We start from the raw sequence: 27,678 nt of genomic DNA, 5'->3' as shown, positions 1-27,678 counted from the left end.
TCAACAAGAATGGAGTGCTCGAATGGAGAATTTAGCAGAGTTTTTGAGATAAGGCAAAAGAGCTTAAGGAATAACGTATCTGAGTCCCCCTCCTTTTATAGGCGGGGGAAGCAACGGACTGATGGCGACGTCTGTAACCGCCTGGTAGTGGGCCGCCCATGGTCAGGGGAATTGATTGCGAAAGATAATGGAGCAGACACGTGGCCATCATCATATCCCGCCACATAGGGCCTGCTGCAGGTAGCGGGGCGGCGTCCGTTACTGCTAGTTGTCAGCGAGTAGTGGGATCATGCAGCACCTGCCGCAGGGAGCGGAGCAGCATCATAGCTGTCGCAGGGGGAGGTGGAGCCGCGTGGAATCTGCTACAGGGAGTGGAACAGGATCATGGCAGTTATTGTTATCTGCCAGGGGACACAGATCTGTTGATCAAGGCTCGGCAGTGGTCGGAGTTCGGCCTTTGCAGGAGTCCGGGAGGAGTCTGCCTGCGGTTGTAGTCGTTGGTGGAGCCCGGCTCCCGTAGGAGTCCGGGCGGAGTCGTTTTGCTGTTGATGAAGGAGCCCGGCTCCCGTAGGAGTCCGGGCGGAGCCGTTCTACTGTTGATGGAGGAGCCCGACTCCCGTAGGAGTCCGGGTGGAGCCGTTCTGCTATTGATGGAGGAGCCCGGCTCCCGTAGGAGTTCGGGCGGAGCCGTTCTGCTGTTGAAGGAGGAGCCCAGCTCCCGTAGGAGTCTGGGCGGAGCCATTCTGCTGTTGAAGGAGAAGCCCGGCTCCCGTAGGAGTCCGGGTGGAGCCGTTTTGCTGTTGAAGGAGAAGCCCGGCTCCCGTAGGAGTCCGGGCGGAGCCGTTCTGCTGTTGATGGAGGAGCCCGGCTCCCGTAGGAGTCCGGGCGGAGCCGTTCTGCTGTTGAAGGAGAAGCCCGGCTCCCGTAGGAGTCTGGGCGGAGCCGTTCTGCTGTTGATGGAAGAGCCCGGCTCCCGTAGGAGTCCGGGCGGAGCCGTTCTGCTGTTGAAGGAGGAGCCCGGCTCCCGTAGGAGTCCGGGCGGAGCCGTTCTGCTGTTGAAGGAGAAGCCCGACTCCCGTAGGAGTCCGGGCGGAGCCGTTCTGCTGTTGATGGAGGAGCCCGGCTCCCGTAGGAGTCCGGGCGGAGCCGTTCTGCTATTGAAGGAGAAGCCCGGCTCCCGTAGGAGTCCGGGCGGAGCCGTTCTGCTGTTGATGGAGGAGCCCGGCTCCCGTAGGAGTTCGGGCAGAGCCGTTCTGCTGTTGAAGGAGAAGCCCGGCTCCCGTAGGAGTCCGGGCGGAGCCGTTCTGCTGTTGATGGAGGAGCCCGGCTCCCGTAGGAGTCCGGGCGGAGTCGTTCTGCTGTTGAAGGAGAAGCTCGGCTCCCGTAGGAGTCGGGCAGAGCCATTCTGCTGTTGAAGGAGAAGCCCAGCTCCCGTAGGAGTCCGGGCGGAGCCGTTCTGCTGTTGAAGGAGAAGCCTGACTCCCGTAGGAGTCCGGGCGGAGCCGTTCTGCTGTTGATGGAGGAGCCCGGCTCCCGTAGGAGTCTGGGCGGAGCCGTTCTGCTGTTGAAGGAGAAGCCCGGCTCCCGTAGGAGTCCGGGCGGAGCTGTTCTGCTGTTGAAGGAGAAGCCCGGCTCCCGTAGGAGTCCGGGCGGAGCTGTTCTGCTATCAATTTCGACTGCGGGTAATTTATACCCAACACCAGTCTCCCTACTTCCGAGTTTAAATTTCAAGCGAAGGAAGTATGCAGAGAGAGATGTGCGCAGCCAGAATCGTCCCTTCGAATCCTGCGCACTGCCGCCCCTATTTAATGCGCGCACGTCAGAGTCCATTTTTCGGTGAAGGTGACTTGAAAAGTCTTTTCGGAACCCCCGCTGAAACGCGATCCCAAGCGTCGCTTTGCGAGAATTTATGAGCGGTCAACCCTCGATGGCGGTGAAGGGGATAAGCGCGCCATGCGGCATACCTTAGTTGGCCCAGGAATACCCGCCGCCATAACTGCGCCAGGATTCATCGGCTATTTAAACCCCTCGGCCCCTTCGTAGCTTCATTCTGGCGTTGTTCTTTCATCTGAGAGCCCTGCTTCTCTCGCCCCAGTCCCTGTCCCCTTCCCTTAAACCATGTTATCTACTTGGGAGGCTGTCCTCGAGGGAATTCTTAGGGTTTGGAGGAAGGAGAGAAGGAGAATGGTGGCCGGTGAGAATCTCCGTCGCTCTAGAGGGAGCCCAAGGAAGAATTTCTTCAACAACAGGGGTTTAATAACGGGGGCTGTCGGGGAAGCTATTCTGCCCGCGAATCTCGGGGCAGCAAGGCGGGGTGATACCGGTCAAGAGGGCAGAATAGACGTCACAAGCCATGACGGGATCCTTGACGCCGTCGGGGCCGAGAGACCAGAGACGGTCGGCGTTGACGGTGGGGCAGTAGAACTTGTTGCGGGGGCGGTGGAAGTAACGCATGCCGACCTTGCCGGAGCATCTCGGGTGGCGGCCGTCGTTGCCCCCTCCACCTCCGGGGATCTACCCCACCCCTTTTCTGCCAAGGTTGGGACCTCGGGAATAGAATGAGGTGAGATGGGCGAGAGCTGTTACACGCACTGGAGCATGCGATTGAGAAGGACAGAGACGGAGTTCGTAGCTCGGAGCGGTCTCCGGTTCGTCCTGCCCGAACCGTGCCCGCGATACTTGCGATGACGTGTATCTTCTTTTTTCCTGACCCACCGGGTCCTGTAATGTGTACTTCTGTTAAATAAAAAAGTGATTTCAGTACCTTGTTTGCATCTTGTGTTAAATAGTTGTCTGCCGGACTTCTTCATTTTTCTGTCGTTCTCTTTGTCTGTGTTACGTTGTTCCAAGGTCGTCGGCGACTTTTTCAGTTCATGTGGGGTCGTCATTTGCCGAGCTCCTTTTCGGCTTTTGTGCCGTTCGGGGATACCCACTTGTCAGGTTCACTCGGATTCTTCTCCGCTGAAGTCGGGGCCGAGTTCGGCCCCCTTGATAGTCCGAACGGAGAAGCCCTCCGGGAGTTGGAGTAGCTCGATTCTCGTAAGAGCCAGGGCAGAGTTTTTCTGCAATCAAAGTCATAAGTAAAGTCCGGCTTCCGTAGAAGTCCGGACGGAGTTGTCCTGTAGCTGTCGTTGGCGGTGGAGCCCGGCTCCCGTAGGAGTCCGGGCGAAACCTTTGTTGCTGTCGATGGCAGGGCCCGGCTCCCGTTGGAGCCCGGGCGAAGTTTTCTTTGCGGCGGAACCCGGCTCCCGTAGGAGTCCGGGCGAAGTTTTCCTGGCGTAGGGACCCGGCTCCCGTAGGAGTCCGGGCGAAGTCTTTTTTTGCGGCGGAACCCAGCTCCCGTAGGAGTCCGGGTGAAGTCTTCTTGGCGGCGGAACCCGGCTCCCGTAGGAGTCCGGGCGAAGTTTTCCTGGCGTAGGGACCCGGCTCCCGTAGGAGTCCGGGTCTTCCACTTTGCTCATGTCAGATGAGGTTCTTCTCCTGTTCCCGACAGGGCTGCGGGGGCACATATGGGCGTTGCAAGGCCTCTCCCCCCATCCGGTCTAAAAGAACCGGGCCTTCGACTTTGCTCAAGTTAGGGCGAGGTTCTCCTCCTGTCCCTAACAGGGCTATGGGGGCACATATGGGCGTTGTAAGGCCTCTCCCCCCATCCGGTCTAAAAGAACCGGGCCTTCGACTTTGCTCAAGTTAGGGCGAGGTTCTCCTCCTGTCCCTAACAGGACTGTGGGGGCACATATGGGCGTTGTAAGGCCTCTCCCCCCATCCGGTCTAAAAGAATCGGGCCTTCGACTTTGCTCAAGTTAGGACGAGGTTCTCCTCCTGTCCCTAACAGGCTGTGGGGGCACATATGGGCGTTGTAAGGCCTCTCCCCCCATCCGGTCTAAAAGAACCGGGCCTTCGACTTTGCTCAAGTTAGGGCGAGGTTCTCCTCCTGTCCCTAACAGGGCTGTGGGGGCACATATGGGCGTTGTAAGGCCTCTCCCCCCATCCGGTCTAAAAGAACCGGGCCTTCGACTTTTATAAGGTTGCCCTCTCGTTCTGGATACCGCCTGCTTGAATTGTCCTAAGACAAATGGGCACGCATTTTTTGATTAGGACGAAATCACTGGTAGTACATCCGCAAGTTTTCTGAGCTTCACGGTCGTGGGAGGTCAGCTCCCCCGAGCTCCCTGAGATAATAAGTTCCAGGTCGGACTACTTCCTTGACCTCATAAGGTCCCTCCCAGTTTGGGGCAAGCTTCCCCTGGCTCTGAGGTTGTGAGACAGCAGCTCGTCGGAGCACTAGATCCCCTGCTTTGAATGCCTTGTTCTTCACTCGGGCGTTGTAATATCGGACAACTTTCTGTCTGTAGGCTGCCATTCGAACCTGAGCAATCTCCCGCCTTTCTTCCAGTAGGTCGAGGTTGGCTCTGAGACTTTGCGCGTTTTGGGGTTCGTCGAATGCCACGACTCGTGCCGACGGGAGCTTGAGTTCGATCGGGATGACGGCTTCCGTACCAAAGGCTAGAGCAAAGGGAGTCTCTCCTGTAGGCAACCTCTGGGTGGTCCGATAAGCCCATAGTACATGATAAAGTTCGTCTGCCCAAGTCCCTTTAGCTCTTTCGAGCCTGGTCTTAATCCCCTGCAAAAGGGTTCTGTTCGTTACCTCGGCTTCGCCGTTCGCCTGAGGATGGGCCACTGATGTGAATTTGTGGAGATGTTTAGGTCTTCACAGAATTCAGCAAATCTGGCTCCCGCGAATTGCCGTCCATTATCAGTGATGAGGGTTCTAGGTAAACCGAACCTGCACACGATCGATTTCCAGACGAAATCCTGCACTTTCGCTTCTGTGATCTTGGCCAGTGGCTCGGCCTCGACCCATTTGGTGAAGTAGTCGATCGCTACAAGGAGGAATTTCCTCTGACCAGACGCCATGGGAAAGGGGCCAAGAATATCCATTCCCCATTGCGCAAAAGGCCATGGGGCACTCAAGGGTGTAAGCTCGGTAGCAGGTTGTCTCTGGATGCTGGCGTATCTCTGGCATCGATCACACTTTTTGACATATTCAATTGAATCATGGTGCATTGTTGGCCAGTAATACCTTGACGGAGTAGCTTGTGGGATAGAGACCTGGCACCTAAATGGCTTCCGCAAGCTCCCTCGTGCACTCCCCATAAAGCGTAGTCAGCTTCTGAGGGTCGGAGGCATCTCAAGAGAGGCAAGGAGTACGATCTTTTGTATAATTTGCCCTCATAAAGGATGTACCGGGAGGCTTGATTTCGGAGTTTCCGGGCTTCTTTCGCATCCTGGGGGAGAATCCCATCTCTAAGATAGGTTATTAGCGGGTCGACCCAGCTGGGCTCATGGTCGATCTCCATTACGAGTCACGGCTCCTCCGTACTCGGATGCTTTAGAACTTCAAAGAGGATGCCTTTTGGCAATTCGGCCGGAACCGATGTCGCCAGTTTGGAGAGAAGATCGGCTCTGGTGTTCTCCGACCTTGGAATTTGCCTGATGTCGAAATTGCCAAAGGCAGGGATGAACTCCTTCACCTTCTCAAGATATTTGGCCATACTGTCCTCCCGTGCCTCAAAGCTCCCGCTGACCTGTCCTACCATAAGTTGGGAATCGCTGTGCACCCGGAGCTGACCTATTTCAAGCTCCTTAGCGATCCTCAACCCTGCGATCAGAGCTTCATACTCCGCTCCATTGTTTGTTGCGGGGAATTCGAAACGCAGAGCGTACTCCATAATGACTCCCTCCGGGCTGGTCAAGATCAGGCCTGCACCCGCGCCTGCCATGTTGGACGATCCGTCACATGGAGGGTCCAAAAGTCATCGGACGAACTGGCTTCTTCGTCGGGGGAGTTCGGTTGAGTCCTCAGGTCGTCGATTTTATTTTGCTCGGGTTCGGCCTCCTCGGGGATGGTGCATTCTACTATGAAATCCGCCAACACTTGGGCTTTTATCGCCGGTCTAGGCTTGTAGTTGATGTCGAATTCTGTGAGCTCGATGGCCCACTTCGCCATTCTTCCGGAGATATCAGCTCGGTGTAAAACCGCCTTGATCGGTTGGTCGGTGAGTAACGTCACCGTGTGCCCTTGAAAGTAAGGTCGGAGTCTCCGAGCTGCAATCAACAAGGCGTAGGTCAGTTTTTCTAATTTAGTATACCTGGTCTCGGCGTCCCTCAACACGCGACTAACGTAGTAGACCGGTCGTTGGACTTTCATTTCCTCCTTAACAAGGATGGCTGCAAGGGCTGTGGGAGAGACCGCCAGGTACAAAAATAATTCCTCCTTGGGCTCGGGCTTTGCCAGCAGCGAGGGTGAGCCAAGATAGCTTTTCAACTCTTCGAATGCCTGCTGGCATTCAGGGGTCCAACAGAAGTTTTTCGGCTGCTTGAGAGTTTGAAAGAAGGGCAGACATCGCTCGGCCGACCTTGCGACAAAGCGATTGAGAGCCGCAACTCTTCCCGTGAGGCACTGAACCTCTTTGATCGTTCTTGGGGCAATCATATTTTGGATGGCGCGGATTTTCTCTAGATTGGCCTCGATCCCGCACCCTGATACCATGAAGCCCAGGAACTTCCCCGAGGTTACCCCAAAGGCGTATTTGGTTGGGTTCAGCTTCATTCTATACTTTCGAAGAGCGCCAAAGGTTTCTTCGAGGTCGGTGACATGATTCTCGGAAGACCTGCTTTTCACGAGCATATCGTCCACATAAACTTCCATATTTCGGCCGATCTGCTCCTTGAAGATTTTGTTCACCAGTCGTTGATAGGTTGCACCCGCGTTCTTGAGGCCGAATGGCATAACCCTGTAGCAGTAAAGGCCGCGATTAGTGATAAAAGCAGTCTTTTCTTCATCTTTCGATGCCATTCTAATCTGGTTATAGCCGGAGAATACGTCCATGAAAGTGAGAAGCTCATGGCCCGAGGTAGCGTCCACCAGTTGGTCGATCCTGGGAAGGGGGTAGCTGTCCTTTGGGCAAGCTTTATTCAGCTTTTTGAAGTCGATACACATCCTCCACTTGCCGTTTGCTTTCTTGACCAAGACAACATGGAGATCCATTCTGGATAATTGACCTCCTTGATGAATCCGGCCTTGAGAAGTTTATCCACTTCCTCGGCTATCGCCTTCTGCCTCTCCGGGGCATGACTCCGGATTTTTTCTTTTGTTGGCCGATGTTTAGGGTCGACCGCCAGATGATGTTCCATGACTTCCGTCTCAATCCCCGGCATATCCGCCGGGACCCATGCAAAAATGTCCGCATTCCTTCGGAGAAAATCCACGAGATGCGTCCGCACCTCCTCCTCCAGGTTGGAGCCAATTAACACCACATGCCCCGCATTCCCATCATTCAAAGGAATTGGTATTAAGTCCTCGATCGGGCCGCCCCTCTCTTCAGTGAGGTCATGCGCGCATCCAACCCGTCGACTGGACAGAGGTCCGCCTGATCGCTTCTTTGCAGGGCAATATTGTAGCAGTGCCTGGCCAGTGCTTGGTCTCCCCGAACTTCTCCAATCCCCTTGTCAGTGGGGAACTTCAACTTCAAATGGTAGGTTGAAACAACGGCCCTAAGGGCATTGAGGTCGGGTCGGCCGAGGATTGCATTGTAGGCAGACGGTGCCTTTACCACCAGAAAATTCACCAGGGCTCTGGACTGCTTTGGATGCTGACCAGCGGTCACAGTTAGAGCTATCATTCCTTCCGTCGGAACGGCGTCACCAGTAAACCCTATCAGGGGAGAGCACATCGGTCTTAGATGACCGCCAAGAGTGGCCATTCTCGAATAGGCGCTGTAGAATAAGATGTCGGCCGAACTTTCATTATCGACGAGAATGCGACGGACATCATAATTTGCTATGTTCAAGGAAACTACGACCGCATCGTTATGAGGGAATTGGACTCCCCGAGCGTCTTCTTCAGTGAAGGCTATGGGCTCTTCAACTTTTTGCCGCTTGAGGGGTGTAGCTGATGTGCTGGTTGCCTCCGGCCGGGATTCTCCCGAGATGACGTTGATGAAATCCGGCGAAGGCTGGTTATCCGGCCCCCCTTTATCATCAACCATAGCCGGAGGTAGTTGTGCGGAAACCTCACAGGAGGGCATCGGATGAGAAAAAGAGGATTGGGTGCCGGAAAAGATGGCCGGAAGCGGGTCCGTTGAGTGCTCCTTCAAGAACAAGGGTGCTGCGAAGACAGCCGCCCTTCCTCTAGCGCCAATCCTGTTGGTGCAAAAATCCGCCTGCGCCGGAGAAGCTGGAGTTGAGGAAGCCGCGGTCGCCGTCGGGACCTGCAAGGGAAGTCTAAACCGGAGGTGGGGTTGCTCCGGCAAGACCCTCCGACGCTCAAGTCAGTTCTCTGCCTCAACAAGAATGGAGTGCTCGAACGGAGAATTTAGCAGAGTTTTTGAGATAAGGCAAAAGAGCTTAAGGAATAACGTATCTGAGTCCCCCTCCTTTTATAGGCGGGGGAAGCAACGGACTGATGGCAACATCTGTAACCGCCTGGTAGTGGGCCGCCCATGGTCAGGGGAATTGATTGCGAAAGATAATGGAGCAGACACGTGGCCATCATCATATCCCGCCACATAGGGCCTGCTGCAGGTAGCGGGGCGGCGTCCGTTACTGCTAGTTGTCAGCGAGTAGTGGGATCGTGCAGCACCTGCCGCAGGGAGCGGAGCAGCATCATAGCTGTCGCAGGGGAGGTGGAGCCACGTGGAATCTGCTACAGGGAGTGGAACAGGATCATGGCAGTTATTATTATCTGCCAGGGGACACAGATCTGTTGATCAAGGCTCGGCAGTGGTCGGAGTTCGGCCTTTGCAGGAGTCCGGGAGGAGTCTGCCTGCGGTTGTAGTCGTTGGTGGAGCCCGGCTCCCGTAGGAGTCCGGACGGAGTCGTTTTGCTGTTGATGGAGGAGCCCGGCTCCCGTAGGAGTCCGGGCGGAGCCGTTCTGCTGTTGATGGAGGAGTCCGGCTCCCGTAGGAGTCCGGGCAGAGCCGTTCTGCTGTTGATGGAGGAGCCCGGCTCCCGTAGAAGTCCGGGCGGAGCCGTTCTGCTGTTGAAGGAGGAGCCCGGCTCCCGTAGGAGTCCGGGCGGAGCCGTTCTGCTGTTGAAAGAGAAGCCCGGCTCCCGTAGGAGTTCGGGCGGAGCCGTTCTGCTGTTGAAGGAGAAGCCCGGCTCCCGTAGGAGTCCGGGCGGAGCCGTTCTGCTGTTGATGGAGGAGCCCGGCTCCCGTAGGAGTCCGGGCGGAGCCGTTCTGCTGTTGAAGGAGAAGCCCGACTCCCGTAGGAGTCCGGGCGGAGCCGTTCTGCTGTTGATGGAGGAGCCCGGCTCCCGTAGGAGTCTGGGCGAAGCCATTCTGCTGTTGAAGGAGGAGCCCGGCTCCCGTAGGAGTCCGGGCGGAGCCGTTCTGCTGTTGAAGGAGAAGCCCGGCTCCCGTAGGAGTCCGGGCGGAGCCGTTCTGCTGTTGAAGGAGAAGCCCGGCTCCCGTAGGAGTCCGGGCGGAGCCGTTCTGCTGTTGATGGAGGAGCCCGGCTCCCATAGGAGTCCGGGCGGAGCCGTTCTGCTGTTGAAGGAGAAGCCCGGCTCCCGTAGGAGTCCGGGCGGAGCCGTTCTGCTGTTGATGGAGGAGCCCGGCTCCCGTAGGAGTCGGGCGGAGCCATTCTGCTGTTGAAGGAGAAGCCCGGCTCCCGTAGGAGTCTGGGCGGAGCCGTTCTGCTGTTGATGGAGGAGCCCGGCTCCCGTAGGAGTCCGGGCGGAGCCGTTCTGCTGTTGAAGGAGAAGCCCGACTCCCGTAGGAGTCCGGGCGGAGCCGTTCTGCTGTTGAAGGAGAAGCCCGGCTCCCGTAGGAGTCCGGGCGGAGCCGTTCTGCTGTTGAAGGAGAAGCCCAGCTCCCGTAGGAGTCCGGGCGGAGCCGTTCTGCTGTTGATGGAGGAGCCCGGCTCCCGTAGGAGTCCGGGCGGAGCCGTTCTGCTGTTGAAGGAGAAGCCCGGCTCCCGTAGGAGTCCGGGTGGAGCCGTTCTGCTATCGATTTTGGCTGCGGGTAATTTATACCCAACAATTATAATCAGATCTGATATAATTTAGATTAGATCTAAATTCATACGTATATGATATGTGATTAGATTAGATAATTCAATCAGCAAGTGCATAAATTAGGTTGATCACCAAACCGTCCGTAATAAGAGCAAGAAGGATTTAAAGATCCTCTCTTTCTATTCGATGGGATACTCTTATGATATGTAGGGGTGCCATGTGATTAGATCCCATGAAGAAGAATGCGAATATAAAATCTTAGATCTTGAAACCCTAGGTTTATTGTATGTGATATAAAGTTGTATGAAAAATAAGACATCTAATCTATGTGATTAAAATTATTTTAATTATAAAAAAATAAAATTTTGAATCATAAAAATTTTGAATATGATCTAAAAGTGTTATGATTGATTTTATTTTAGTGTTATATAATAATTTTCAGATCTAAAACTTTTTGAATCATACTCACACAATTACTGAACTAACCCAGTTTTGAATTGAGTTGACTCAGTCTCCTTGTGTAGCTAGCTCAATGTTGATTGAGTCGACCCAATTTCAGAATAAAAAGTTTTACATAACATTTATTATAAATTATTTATAAAATAAAAGGTTGAAATTGTTTCAAACCATAATCTAAACCCATGTTGATGCTGAACTTAATTGAGAATTAAGTGTAGAATCGATTAGATCTAGAATTGTGAATTAAAGATCTAATGTCATTCGCATAAAATATAGGGGCATGGGTTAGCTCAAATCAGATCTTCTTAATTGGGTTAGATCTAAGGTTAGAATCAAAGAGTTAATAGACTAACTAAAAAAATTAATTAAATCTAACTAAATATTGAATTAGATTAAATCAGAATTTCTCTAGAATCAATACAACAGTTGTAGATGGTCAAGTCCATATTTTTTTATTAGACCAAATGGACCTTGATTATGACTCAGTGGTTGAATCTAAATCATTAGGTTGGTCAAATCAAAACTAATTAACTAATTGATGTCTAAAGTAAGTTTGACATTTTGACTGATGGTTTTTAATTAAGAGTGGCTTATCTGACTATTTTGATGGTGTCTAAGGCAAGCTTAGTAGATCCTTCCATCGATCTCACTTATCTGACTAATTTTATGAATTATGTCTTGATTAGACTACTCAGTGATTCGAGTTGACTCATGTCATTAAAGTTGATCAGTATGACTGATCTAGGTGTCAGTTCAACCAGTGTGACCTTAATCCAATTCAATGACTTAGTGAAGTCAGTGGGATGATTGTGATTTATTGGTTGATCTCTTCTCATCTCTTCTCTAAACTGATTCTTAAATCTTTTAAATTATTAGGTTCATAAAATGAGCTAATTATAGGGATAACTAGATCATAGCCTCTTATTAAGGTGAATGATAATGGATCCATTATTTCTTATTGACATTACAGGCGCCATCCGTCTAGTGTTCTCTCTGAATGATAGAATTATCATTCATCATAAGATGACTCTGTTGTATTATCTGATGATGGTTGGATAGATCGAGCCATCTTTGGATCTGATCATTCATTAGTTAAAAATACTGAGTAGGTTCATGTTAATAGTTTGACCTAACTGAAACTTTCAGTGGAGGCCTATCACCTACTGAAATAAAATCTGAGATAAAATTAATTATTAAAAATTATTTGAAGAAATAATTAGTTGAGAACATATCCATAGATGCATATGAGTTGACTGAGCCATCCTCGGGCTTGTATGCAGTCTGTGTAGATTTTAGTACCCGCTAAGGAATTAAGATAATTTCTTAGATTGGAGGTAGAGGCTACCAATTTGACTAAAATAGTGAAAGAACTTTTAGACTAAAATCCAAGTCTTTAGACTTAATCAATTCATAAACATAGAGGTTTTATATTTTTTTTCAGTTATGGCTAGATGTTCGTTGCCCCATTCACTGTTTGATAGTGACTAATTTATAAGATCCAACTTCGATAATTGGTATCGAAAGTTGCAAATAGTTCTAAAGCACGAATGGATCCTACATATGATTACAGATCCAGCACCTAATATTTTCATGTCCAACACATATGATGCGATCAAAGGTACTTATCAGAAGTGGCCAAATAATCATATCACCGTGTGGTGTTATTAAGAGCAACAAAGAATACGAATTTAGTTGTAAATTCGATGATGCTCAGTGGGAGAAAAATTTTCAAATATTGAAGGAGTTCTTTTGTACCTCTGAAGATGTATCTTCAGTGGAATAATAATTCTTTAAGAAAGAAAAAAAAAAGAAGATACAAAAGAGTCATGCTTGGGCTAATGAGTCCGAACTGATAAAAGAGTCTAAGGTTAACCTAGTCCGATAGAGTCCCTTGATCTGAACAAGCAAAGGAAGAAAAATCAGCAAAAGATTGCTGATAAGATACTTATATGATAATATTTTGTGATTTCTCTATCTGTAACACTACTATCTATTGGGTATCGAAAGTCCATACAAATTATTACAATAACTTCAGGTTAGTAGAAAGTTTGAAAATAGCAAGAGATTTCTGAATGTTAGAGATAGAAGTTATGTTCCAATCTTGATTTTAAGAACCTTCAAGCCTATTTTCAATTCTAATAATATCATTTTAGTGATTGTCACTATTATCTAATGATTTTATGATTTTATTATAAATGATATCAAAATCATGTGGATAACTAAAAAATAATATTTATGAATAGTCACAGCCTGTTAGTATATTGTACACAATCTAACAAACTCCTTAGAGTAGATAATGTCATGGAAGCCTACTTTTAGTAATTTAGGCTCGGTCATATAAACAATAATAAGATTAACAAGATAATACTCGAAGTCAATGATTATGAATCATTGTCAATCTATCTATCCTATCTCCTTAGTAAGATGATCAAGTCATCTTTTGCTGGAAAAAATGAATGAGCCAATCATATTGTGAATCTGATAAATACTGATGTATAGGATCTACGAATATGTTTGTTATAAATTTAGATTATTTAAAATATTCAAATAATTCTATAATAAGATAGAGAAATAAACTGAAAAGAGTATTGAAACTCTTCGATCAGACCAAAGAGAAGAATACCCTTCCGATGAGTTTTTGATATATCTAGAAGAGAATAAGGATTTTCTCTTATTGGAATCGACTTTGTTAGACATAGTTTGATCCATGATAGAGTTTACAAGTCTGTCAGTCTCCATTTAAGGTTATGCTCTTAAGAATATTTATTATATTCTGAATTGGATTCTGAATTAATTAGTCGCAAAGACTCCATATAAGATATGGACTAGACGTAAGCCGATGCTTTCTTACCTTAAGGTTTGGGAGTGTTTATTTTATGTCAAGTATCTACAGATAGATTAGCTTGAATCTTGATCCTATATATATTATTTTGTAGGATAACCTCAAATAATCTAGGAGATATAACTTTTACCATGCTAAAGAACAAGAGTTGTTCGATATTTCTTTCAGAAAAGGAGTACCTTGGTGAAGGTACTGATACCTTTAATATGAAACTCATGAAGTTTGACAGATAGAAGAACCGACACAATCTAATGAACCCATAGAACCAGATTTGATCAAATCAAACTCGAAACCCATTGTAGAGGCACTATTAAGGAGATCCGACAGAGTATCGCATTCGTCGGATAGAGACTTCAATTTCTAGATTTGAGATGTGATCCTGTTGAACTCGATGAGAACAACAAGGATCTGATCGCCTGCATGGATGCCATGTAGAGGATTGACTCTATTTAGTGGTTTGAAGCCATAAAATCTGAAATAGAGTCCATGAAGGTCAACAGTGTATGGACACTCGTTGATCCACTCGAAGGAGTAAAATCTATAGAGTGTAAGTGGATCTTCAATAGGATCAGAGTAGTACAGAAGAGAAGGTGGAGACCTACAAAGCTCATCTAGTTGCCTAAGGATATGTCAACATTATGGTATTAACTATAATGAAATATTTTTTTTTATGGCAATGCTAAATATTTTAGAGTTGGAACATGCATTTTGATAAGTGATCAAAATGCATGGCTTCGTTAAAATGAAGAATCCTGTAAATACAAATGGGTTAATAGTTCTATGAGTGTATTTCTTATCTTGTATGTGAATGAAATTTTCTTAATCGGAAATGACATTCCTTACATTACAAGGAATAAAAGTTTCGTTATTATCATAGTTCTCCATAAAGGACTTAGAAAAATCAACTCTCATGTTAGAGATGAAGATCTATAGAGAGAGATCTAAGAAGCTGCTTGGGTTATCCCAGTCTAACGTACATAAAGTGTTTATGAGTAGAATTTATTCTATCATGTATACTATGTATGAGACTGGATATGGTATACTCATTAGGTAGTGAGTGGATATCTGCAAGATTTGGATGAGAATCACTAGAAGGTCATCCTTAAGTATTTGAGAAATACTAAGGATTGATGACTCAATTATGAAGAATTTGACTTAAAACTTATGGAGTATGACTTCAATTTTTAGTTGGACATAATAATAGCAAGAACATGTCAGAATACATCCTTATCCTAAATAATAGAGCAATTTGCTGAAAAAATTTCAAGCAGAGCAATATAGCCAAATTCAAATTGTAAGGCAGAATGTATTGTAGCATTCGATACTTGCAAGGAAGCTATATGATTGTACGGATTCACTGGCAAGCTAGGAGTGGCACCCTTCGATGATGGTCTTGCTGTATTGTACAGCATCGGAGCTATAGCTTATGCCAAGGAGATGAAGTCCCATAAACTTACCAGGCATTCTGCATCACTACCACCTTATTCAAAAAAATTATTAAGGTGATGTCAAACTTTAGAAGATCGACGGAAAGGAGAACTTGACCAACCCATTTACTAAAGCCTCGGTATCTAGGTGTTCTGAGATGATAAATTAAAGATGGATATCTGATACTATACTGATTAGCTTTAGTCCAAGTGGGAGTTATTGAGAATTATGTTCTAAAGCCAATCATTTAACGATTGTGCTAATTATAAATGTATATGAATTGATAAATAATAAAATTTATTTGGCATGTTTCATCAAAAAGATACATCTTCTAATAAACTCCTATATTGTGATAAAGTTCTTAAGACTACTTTGATCGATAAAAGAGGATTTATCACGTAGTCCTTAAATTAGTTCGCGACCAAATGATACGCTATTACAAGGACGATAGTGATATCAAGTGTAGATCGTTGTATGCCATATGCGTTGGTTGTTCTTGTAACCAATTGATATGGAGATACTGGTATGATATGCAGGTGAGATGTACGAGTACATCATCATGGAACATGACCAACTACGGAGCACTCTACTGTCAAGGATTGCTCGCAAAGGGTATGGGTATAAGTGTCCCTTCGACTTGAGATCACCACAGTGACTTGCAAGCAACTCACTGTACTTTGGTGCCAAATTAATTAAGTTTCTAATTCAGTGATGGAAGATGTTTAGATACAGTCAAGTACTTGTCAAGTCAGTGCATGAATCAAGATGGATTGACCCCTCCGAATTAGTAGGAGATATGCATCAGTGTACTTCAATTTAGTAAAATCTGAGTTCGGATAATCCATGTGATAGATTTAAAAAGATTGAAATATAATGTGGATATTTATTTAAGATTGACAGTTAAATCTTAGGTCATCCTCGAGCATTAGGATCAAAAGAATGAATTATACGGTAACCATATGCCAATAAGTTCTTGAATGTTGCTTCACCATCATTCGACCTATCTGAACGTCGGATCATCATTGCTAGATGATTACATCGATTGATTCAGAAAGGTGCTCCTGTGCTATCGATGTAGGTTTGAATCTATGGGATCATACTCAAAAGAAGTTTTTTACTGATCATGTGGGTGATTAAAGATTGAGAATCATTTAAGGGCTTAATCGTCAATTCGATTGATGATTAACCTTATGCAAAAATTGTAATAAATTAATTTATCAAGTGTTAATAAAATAATAAAAGATTAATTAGTAATTAAATTATTGATTAACTCAATTTGATTGAGTAAAGAAGATTAAATAAAATCTAATTGAATTAGATTCAATTAGGTTTGACCTGATTAGATTATGAGATGACCTAATCGCTAAGAGAGAATCATCTCTGATTTGATCAAGACTTTAGTTCAATCAATTTTTAATTTGATTAAAATTTGATTTAATATTTATGAATTAATTAGATTGGATTTTATATATTTTATTTGGGCTAAACCAGATGTGATTTGGTTTGGATTCAAATAAAGAAATTAAGAGTCCTTATTGGAATAGGACTCTTCTCCCTGTGCCAACCTAGTTTGCATGTCATATATCTCCATGCACAAAATTATTTTGTATGAGATTTTTTTACACTAGAGAGTCTTTTTTCTTATCTATCTCACATTCAAATATAATTTAGTTTTGATAAAACAAAAGTTCTAAAATTAGATTTTAAAATATTTCTTATCAAGAGAATCTGTTCTCATCTAGATCAACCTCTCCATGCCAATAAATTTTTTTCTCCTTATATGTGTGACATTTTGAGGAGATTTTTTATGAGAGACTAGTTAGAGAACTGATTTACTATAAAAAAAATATGAAAAAGAGCATCTCATATTTTTTTTAGCATTTTTTGGGATATAGAATTGTGAAGGGAGGTGAAATCCTGTAAGAGTCCAGGATCACTAAGACTTTTCACCCTACCTCCTTACACACATATAAAAGGGGCTTTTGTGGTTTCTTTTATGTGTGTAAGATACCAGAAGAGAGCTCTTCATATGGTGAAAGTTTGGGTATGGTTTATGATATGAAAAATAGAGAGGAGGTCCTCTCACTTGGGGTGTGTGCAAAAACTTAAATTTTAAATTTTTGATTCTAAGGGTTTGGAAAGAGAGAATAAATTAAAAAATATATATTTCTTCTCTATATTTTTTTTATCTCTTCATCTCCTCTAGAAGTCCATCTTCAATATCTGAAAAGATTCTAAAAATTTAAAGAAAAGATCTGATCAACCAAGTAGAAGATCTTCGTGCGAGCTAGCACATTTGAAAAAATCGATCAGATTGGAGCTTTGAGTGGATTTTTTGTAGAGACCAGATATATGTGCGGCTACAAGCAACTGACAAAGATCCTCTCTATCATGTCTCTCAGTATTAGTGATCATCGATCCACACTCAGATATCGAGTTCTGAACTTAGATTAGAAGTAGATGTTATCTACTGCTCACATGCATGCATGCTGATTTTATCTTCACTATCTTTCAGATTTTATATACAACATAACATATCATAGATCCTAGAGTAGATTGATTTGATGATTACATTATATGCATATTAGATTAATTTAATTAATCTAATTATCTTCCACTATAATTTTTCAAAAAAAATTCGAAATACATGTATGAAATTGCCTATGCATCCCAACACTACGCTACACATACCACGCGGTAAACTCTAATACTTTAGATATTTTTTTATATATTATTTTTTTTATTATCTAATATAACATTCTTTGTGATGTCTTGATACTCTCAGATTCAAACGATGTGGAGTCACCAGTAACCCCACAGTCATGCAGAGCAATGCCCGACTCTCAGAGTCAATGGTATGGTAGAGGACCCGCCTAGCTCGTGGCACCTCTGACTCAGTTAGAGGATAGACAACTTATCCACATTTAGAGCCACTAGTAAGGACTATATCTTCACTGAATATATTTAAAATTTAGCCATTTAGAGTCTAACATTTATTGATCAAAATAAATTTTGTAGCATATTTAGAGATACTGGGATGCCTCGTGTGGTTATCAAGATCATCCGACCATTGATGCTGGGGTCGGTGAACGAATTCTCCAGTTGACCATCGAGGCCTTGTGATGGAGCCTAGAAGATGTTTCTGATTAGTCAAAGATGTTTAATTTTTAAATTCGTAGTAGGTTTGGATTCTATTTATTAATACACACTTGCTTCTACTTGTAGGAGTACTACCGATTCGAGACTCCTCAGGATGAGGAGGCTGATCGTCGGACCTTCGAGGAGGTGGCTATACATAGGCTCCGAGATGGGCTATACAGCCTTAGACAGTTTATCATGGAACATTCTAGTTTCGAGTCACCATCAGATTGAAAGTCTTACATAGATCATTAAATGCGGGTAGATATATGAGAGGCTCTCTATGACCGATGGAGCATTGAGGAGTACTCTGGTAGGTGGTAGAGGGCATGGTAGAATCGATCTGCCCAGTAGGATTTGATCAAGCATACCGATGGCTCCGTTGGCACACATATTGTGGTTGATAGATTGATAAAAATTCTATACTTAAATTAATTCTATATTGAAATTGATTATATATATATTTTAATTAATTTAATTTTATTATTTATTTATTATAGATACGGCAGCTAGGTCATGCACCAGAGCAGCTGTAGATATGAGAGGCCACACACCAGTCTAAGAAGACTGGTGATTACTTGGATCTTAGATCTTGATAGATCGTGGTAATAATTTAAAATATTATTTATTAAGTTTTTATATATACTAATATATATAGACTAATGACTTTCTAGACTGTATAGGCAGATTATGCGGAGTATCTCGTATCGTGACATGATGTGACCCACCCTCTTAGCCCCTCCTTGACTTCGAGGGATGGCTCAGGGCTATCAGAGGGATGAGTAGGAGCTGGGTCATAAGATTTGACCATAGCTTCAACCTTCCAGCAACTCGATACTCTTCGACATCCTCCTCTCAGGCCTCAACGACCCAGATGTGGGTTGATGCACATGTAGAGGAGGTTGTGTATAGGCTTTGGAGCTAGCGACCTCAGAGCTTCCGAGATGCCATCCGCGATAAATTATTAAGATTCTTTGAGATTCGTATCTATGCAATTAGTTGGACTCATTGTCACAGCTATCACAGTAGATAAGTTTATTAATATTTTTTTACTTGTTTTAAATTTTTATATTCAAAAGCTTCACATGGTTATGTTTGAGCCTGAAAATGAGATCTAAGGAGTTAAAAATTTAATTTAACCATTCAATCGATAGATCAAAAATGTCTATAGCTCTGTATCATCGAATGGAATGTGTAGAAATAATCTATTCAAAAATCGAAGTAGTATATCGAAACATACGTCTCCATATCGATATATATGCTTTTATATCGAAACTTATTAATAATTCGAGAACAGGACTTAAAAAGTAATAATTCAATCTAACCATTCAATCGATGGGTCGGAGTGTCTATAACTCCGTATCATCGAATGAAATATGTAGAAATAATCTATTCAAGAATCGGAATAGTATATCGAAATATACATTTTTGTATCAATATATACGCTTTCATATCGAAACCTATTAATAATATTTTATTTTTCTTCATTATAAGATGCTAGGATGGCTCTCATCTATCAATTACTAGAGATGACATACAGGAGCAGGAGGAGGATGAGGAGGACGATGAGGAAGATCTTACATAATTTTTTTTGATATGTATGTAATTTTGATACTTGTAAAGCAGTGTAAATTTATAAAATTATATAATTTATATTTTTAATATAATATAATTATTTTTATATTTATGATTATGATAAATAATTATTATTTTATTTATAACAGATTTTAAAAATATAATTACTTGTTACTATGGTTAAAATAGATTTTTAAAATTTAATTATAATTTTTTAAAAAAAAACTATTAACGACGGTATTAGTGATAGCAAATGCTGTCGCTAATAATTTTTAATTATAAAAATTAAAAATAAAAAATTATAAGCGACAGCATTATAGATAGCAAATATCATCGCTAATAGTTTTTAATTAAAAAAAATTAAAATAAAAAATTATAAGCAATGGTATTATAGACAGCAAATACCGTCGCTAATAGTTTTTAATTAAAAAAATTAAAAATAAAAAATTATTAATGATGGCATTATAGATGACAAATATCATCGTTAATAATTTTTAATTATAAAAAAAATAAAAATAAAAAATATTAATGATGGCTTTGTTGTCGCTAATGTCATTACTAATTATCTATATTAGCGATGGATATTTTACCGTCGCTAGTAATGATAATTAGCGATGAGTTTATTTTCAACAAATTTTTAATGATGGAATTCGGTCGCTAATAATATTAGTGGCGGTAAAATGGTTATTAGCGATGACGATTAGCTATCGTTAATAATCTATTTTTTTGTAGTATTATGTTGTAAATGCTCTCGCTAAATTTATTATTGGGAGAGATAAAGTTTCATCTTCGAATCCCGCTTGATTAAATTTTTTATGCTAGGTATTTTTTTGAGATGTTTTATATATGGACTCTTCAAACAGGTTGTCGCTATTGATTTGATGTTTCTTATAGAACATTGATAACGAAAATTAATTATTGGAGACAGAGAGATTAAAAAAATGACAATAGCAATATTGTCGATCTTCTTTGCCTTTCCTTCTCGAACTCTCTAGCTTTATCTTTTTCTCTTTTTTTTTCTCGCTCTTCTTTTTCTTTATCGATTTCTCGTTTCGAATACTAGAATCATCCTGGACCACCACCATTATGGTTCAGTGCATTGCAAATTGCATTGCAAATTGGATGGCTCGAGATGGTTTTGCAATTCTTTCTTCATATAATATTATTTAAAAATTAATATTATTAAAATCTCCTTGTAAATTTAATAAATAAATAAGTAAATATAGAAAAAAATTAAAAAAATTAAATGTCTTTCTTCTGAGGAGCAAATGAATGCCACGATGCCCCGTCCGGAAGCGGTGGTTTTGGTTATTGACACCGGTAAGTTACATTCCCAATGAGCAACATATGTTTATCTTTTTTGCTGGAGTATGTAGAACTAAGCCAGTAGTCAGAGACATGTAAACTTTAGACCTATCTCCTATGATTAGAAATTTTACAGTTGGATTAGGTAATGTGTTACTCGGTCATATTCTAGATAACGGAAATTTGGGGCATGAGAGATGCATCCAAACCTATTATAATAATAATAATAATAATAATAATAAAATAGATAAAATAAGACAAACTAGTGTCCCTAGAAATTCTATTGTATATTCAAATATCCTTTGGGGAGTTCTTTTCCCAAATAATACGAAAAAAAAACTTTTTTACCAAAATATATCAAAACGAAACTTATTTACCAAACTAATGCAAAAGGGAAAAACGCCATTTTGAATGGCGTTTTTTCCCCTTCCACGTCAGCCCCTATTTCCACGCTGGCATCGCCCGAAGGGAAAAAAAAAAAAACATCAAAAAACGCCATATCAAATGGCGTCTTTAAAAACGCCATTTTGAATGGCGTTTTTCAATTTTCCCACCGGAAAAAATCGTGGGAAAATAGAAAATTTTGTTTTTTAAACTTTGGAATTAGTAAATAAATTAAAAAATTAATTTGGATTGAAATTTAAAATATAAAGATTTTAATTTGTAATTAATTTAAAAAAGCATAAGAAAAAAAAAATTATTATAGAAAATAAAAAAAAGAGAAAGAAATATGAAAGAAATAAAAATTTGAAATTTAATTGAAAAACATCATTCGAAATATTTATCTTAAAAAATTTTTTAAAAAAAATTTGAAGTAATCAAAGAAAAAGAATTTTAATTAAAAATTAAAAAAAAAATAAATTTTAAAGATTAATTGAAATAAAAATATTATTTCAAATTACTTTCCGAAATTAGAAATTAATTTTTTTAAAAAAATTAAAAAAATTTGTAAAAATAGGGTTAAAAAATTTTATAAAAACATAAAGAATTGAAAAAAATAGAAATTATAATTGTAATTGAAGAACAAAGTTTATATTTTTAATTTTAAGAAATAAGAATTATAATTATAAATAAAATTAAAAATTATATTTTAAATAACTAAATTAATTTAAATATAAAACGCCATTTTGAATGGAAAATTAGAAAATTTTGTTTTTTAAAATTTGAAATTAGTAAATAAATTAAAATTTTAATTTTGATTGAAATTTAAAATATAAAGATTTGAATTTGTAATTCATTAGAAAAATTAATTTAGATTTTTTATTTCAAATTTTTTTTAAAAGATGTCAAAAAAAATCTTAAGAAATAAAAAAAAAATTATCATAGAAAATAAAAAAAAGGAGAGAAAGAAATATGAAAAAAATAAAAATATTATTTCAAATTACTTTCGGAAATTAAAATTAATTTATTTTAAAAAGATTCAAAAAATTTTTAAAAAGAGGGTTAAAAATTTTTATAAAAACATAAAGAATTGAAAGAAATAGAAATTATAATTGAAATTGAAGAACAAAGTTTATAATTTTTAATTTTAAAAAATAAGAAATATAATTGTAAATAAAATTAAAAATTTTATTTTAAATAACTAAATAAATTTAAATATAAATTTTTAAAGTATTTTTTAAATAAAAGAAAAAAAATACTAATAGAATATAAAAAAGATAAAAATGGAAAAAAATTAAAATTAAAATTTAAAAATATAGAAATTATAAAGTAGATTAGAAAAAATATATCATAAAATAATAAAATTAAATTGAATTAATTACAATTTTTTTGTTAGGGTATTTTATAAATGTGACTTAAAAAAAGTAAATTTGAAATAAATTTTGATAAAAAAATACATTAAAAAGTTAAAAAATTATGAAAAGTTAAAAAAGTTGAAAAGTGAAAATTTTTAAAAAGTCAACAAAAATAACAATTATAAATTTATAACCAAAAAAAAAAATTAATGTTTAATTGAAATAAAAATATTTTTTAAATATATTTTATAAGAATAAAATTAATTTAATTAAAATAATTTTCAAATAAAATTTAAAAATGACCTAAAAAAATTTCATAAAAAGATAAAGAATTGAAAAAAATAAAAATTTTTAAATAATCAAAGAACAAGCATTATAATTCAAAATTTAAAAGAAATAAAATTTTAAATATTAATTGAAATAAATATATTATTTCAAATTACTTTCGGAAATTTAAAAGTAAATTTATTAAAAAGATTCAAAATTTTTTTAAAAATAGGGTTAAAAAATTTTATAAAAATATAAAGAATTGAAAAAAAATAGAAATTATAATTGTAATTGAAGAACAAAGTTTATAATTTTTAATTTTAATAAATAAGAATTATAATTGTAAATGAAATTAAAAATTATATTTTAAATAACAAAATTAATTTAAATATAAATTTTTAAAAATTATTTTAAATAAAAGAAAAAGAAATACTAGTAGAATATAAAAAAGATAAAAATAAAAAAAAATAAAAATTAAAATTTAAAAATATAGAAATTATAAATTAGATTAGAAAAAATATATCATAAAAGAATAAAATAAAATTAAATTAATTACATTTTCTTTGTTAGGATATTTTATCAATGTGACTTAAAAAAATAAGAAATAAAAATTAAAATTGTAATTGAAATTAAAAATAATATTTTAATTAATAAATTAAATTAAACATTATTATTTAAAAAAATAATTTAAATGAAGAAAAAAAAATGGGTGGAAAAATTAAATTTTAATTTGAATTAAAATTTGATAAAAAAAAAATACAGTGTAAAGTTAAAAATTGAGAAAAAATATGGAATAAGATATTTATAAAAAAATATTTTTTTAATTAAAAGAAATAAAAAAAAAAGGGGGGAAAACGCCATAGAGAATGGCGTTTTCCCCTCCCAGATCCCTTTTCCCCTCTCCTTCTTCCTTCTCCCTTCTCCTTCTCCTCTTCTCCCTTCTCCCTATGGAGCAGTTCGGGCGCCAGATATGAGTTATACGCCGTGACCATATGCTTCACATATGCCATCACCGCATATTCCGCATATGTCATCATTCGATGCTGCACAGATGCCACCGCCTTTTCATCCACAGATGGCAGCGTCTTCTTCGTCCTACATCCCCCAGATGCCATCACCGGGTACCAGTTGGCCACATGAGTATGATACTTTTTTTTCAGGTCCATCCGTGTATCCAGATGAGAGAGTTGAACGGGTCTCTCAGTCCGTAGATGATCCGACAGCATCAGTTATTCCTGAGCAGCATGATCAGCAGATCTCCTCTACTGATATAGGAGAGGAGCCATCACAGCAGGAGCAGCCGGCGAGGACCTTCCTGAGAAGGTCCAAGCGACCACGGGCGCCGCGACGTCCTTGTGGGACTTAGTCTTTGTTGTATTTGTATTTAGTATTTTTACATTTTTGTTGTACTATTTTTTTTGATATATTTAACATTTTGATTCTATTGAATAATATTAAATATTGATTTTATTTTATATTATTTAATTTTAAATTATTGGATATTATGATTTGTGCATATGGATACACATACTCGAATGTGTCTCAGAACATTAGGAGAGAAAATGTTATGTCGGCGGGCCGTACTTCTCGGGGCCGAGCCCCGCATCTCGATGGCCACGGCGGGCCCCCGCGTCCCGACGGCGGTCCTCAGCCCCCGTCTCTCCCGGCGGTGGGCTCCGTCTCGATTGGTTGTGAGTCCAGAGCAGTTTGATACCAGTCAGGGACTTCATCGTATTGATCGACGAGGGAGAGTTCGTATCGACTGGCGTATCAGACATGCACAGTACATCGATATTTGGGATGCACGTCGAGATCACATTGTTCATGGTGATTCTATTTTGAGAGGCCGTTCATATACTGATGACTACATGACTTGATTTTTTAGCATTACGGTGCGAGTCATTGGACAGTCTCAGTATGCAGTTTCTGGATACGAGGGCGAGAGTTCTACTATACGTCTTTTGGTAAGATTATGAAAATTACTTCATGTTATTTGTGTTATATTTTTGTTTTATATTGTACACTATACTGATTGTTTTATACTAACTGTTCTATTTTTATTTTATAGACTTATTCTATGTCGGATCTCGTGTTGGACGCTCGTCGTGCTTTATCTACGACTGATGAGGACGAGCGGATTCAGATACTGCGGGAGATGGAGAGAACAGGTTTCAGAACATTGGTGGTGATTGGTGTTGATCCACATACCTGTGCGCTTTGGTATGGAGCAGTTCGGGCGCCAGATATGAGTTATACGCCGTCACCATATGCTTCACATATGCCATCACCGCATATGTCATCATTTGATGCTGCACAGATGCCACCGCCTTTTCATCTACAGATGGCAGCGTCTTCTTCTTCGTACATCCCCCAGATGCCATCCCCATATATCAAATGTTGCTCTTTGAATTGAATTTTAGAAAAAATAAGTCTATTTTTAAGTAAAGAAAAGGAATACGTAATAGAATGCTAAAAAGATAAAAATAAAAGAAAACTGAAATTATAATTTGAAATGATAAAATTTTTAAAATAAATTTTAAACAAAATATCATAAAAAAAATATTAAAATAATAATAAAATAGGAATTATAATTATAAATTTTAAAAAAAATTAATTTTAATTTAAATTAGAAAATATCATTTAAATTATTATTTTTATTATTTAATTAAATTTATTTATTAAAAAATTACAAATAGATAAGTAAAGATATTAAAAAAAATAAAAAATAAAAAAAAGAGAAAACGCCATTCTCTCCCCTCCCCAAACCCATTTTTCCCCTCCTTCTCCCTTCTCCTTCTCCCTTCTCGATCTTCTCCTTCTTCCTTTACAAATTTAAGTAAAGGAAAAGAATACATAATATATCATAAAAATGAAAGAAAACTAATATTATATTTTTAAATTATAAAAATTACAAATTAAATTAAAAAATATATCATAAAAAAAGTAAATAAAAGATAAAAAATGGTAATAAAATAGAAATTATAATTTAAAACAAAAAATTATCTTTAATTTAAATTAAAAATTATCATTCAAATTACTATCCTCATTAAAAAAATTAATAAATTAAAACAAATAATTAAACAAATTATGAAAAAAAATTTAAAATATTTAGAAAAAAGAAAAAGAATAAAAAAACACCGAAGGAAACGGCGTTTTCTCCTTTCTCCCCTTCTTCTCTCCTTCTCCCTCTTCTTCTTTCTCCCTCTTCTCCCTACTCCGGCGTCTCTCCGACAGCACGACGGTGAGCTGCCTCCTCTCTCCCTCTTCCTCTATTTATAAAATTTAAAAAATAAAAATTACCAGAAAAAAGTCAAGGGATCGACTCACAGAGTGTCGCAGTCAAAAATTTTGCGTGCCGTTAAACTCTTTTAGCCATGAGTCGATTCATGGGGTCGACTAAAAAATATAAATCTACTTTTCTTACAATTTTTTATATTATGTATTTGTAATCTTTTAATAAATAAATTAAATTAAATAATGAAAATGATAATTTAAATGATAATTTTTAATTTAAATTAAAATTAAATTTCTTTAAAATTTATAATTATAATTCTTATTTTATTGTTATTTTTTTATTTTCCTATGATACTTTTTTTTATTTATTTTAAAATAGTTATCATTTGAAATTATAATTTCATTTCTCTTCCATTTTTTTCTTTTTAGCATTCTATTACGTATTCTTTTTCTTTAATTAAAAAATTATTATTTTTTCTAAAGTTCAATTTACAAAAATTTTTTTCCACATTTTTCCTTATTTTTTAACTTTACACTGGATTTATTTTTTGATCAAAATTTAATTCAAATTAAATTTTCCTCCCTTTTTTTCTTTATTTAAAATATTTTTTAAATAATAATATTTAAATTAATTTAGTTATAAATTAAATTTTCCTCCCTTTTTTTCCTTACAATTACAATTTCTATTTTTTTCAATTCTTTATCTTTTTATAAATTTTTTAAGGTCATTTTTAAATTTTTTTTAAAAATTTTTGTTCTTATTTCTTAAAATTAAAAAATAAAAAATTTGTTATTCAATTACAATTATAATTTCTATTTTTTTTCAATTCTTTGTTTTTTTATAAAATTTTTTTAGCCTATTTTTAAAATTTTTTTGAATCTTTTTTTAATTTATTATTTTTTATTTGAGAAAGTAATTTGAAATAATATTTTAATTTCAATTTATATTTAAAATTTTATTCTTTTTTATTTTTACATTATAATTCTTTTTTTTTATTTTTTAAAAATTTTATAATTTTTAATTTTCTTAAAAATTTTGAAGACAAGTATTTCGAATGATGTTTTTCAATTTAATTTCAAATTTTTATTTCTTTCATATTTTTTTCTCTTTTTTTATTTTCTATGATAATTTTTTTTAATTTTTTAAGATTTTTTTGGACATCTTTTAAAAAAAATTTGAAATAAAAAATCTAAATTAATTTTTTTAATGAATTACAAATTCAAATCTTTATATTTTAAAATTCAATCAAAATTAAAATTTTTAATTTATTTATTAATTTCAAATTTTAAAAAACAAAATTTTCCATTTTCCCACGATTTTTTCCTTTATTTTTGGGTGGGAAAATTGGAAAACGCCATTCAAAATGGCGTTTTTAAAAGCGCCATTTGGAATGGCGTTTTTAAAAGCGCCATTCCGAATGGCGTTTCTTCCTTTTTTTTTTTTTTTTGGACGATGCCACCGTGGAAATGGGGAGTGACGTGGCGGGGGGAAAAACGCCATTCAAAATGGCGTTTTTCCCTCTCACATCACTTTGGTAAATAAGTTTGGTTTGAATATATTTTGGTAAAAAAATTTTTTTTTTGTATTATTCGGGAAAAGAGCTCTCCTTTGGGGCTCTCAATTATGAGGACGGCCTTGTTCCGTGGAGCCGGCAGGAATCCTGTCCCCACGCAGAC

The sequence above is a fragment of the Elaeis guineensis genome, chromosome 4 (assembly GCF_000442705.2).
Source record: "Elaeis guineensis isolate ETL-2024a chromosome 4, EG11, whole genome shotgun sequence".
In the NCBI taxonomy this organism is placed as follows: Eukaryota; Viridiplantae; Streptophyta; class Magnoliopsida; order Arecales; family Arecaceae; genus Elaeis; species Elaeis guineensis.
The sequence above is the reverse complement of the archived record's forward strand: the minus strand, read 5'-3'. Positions refer to the sequence as shown.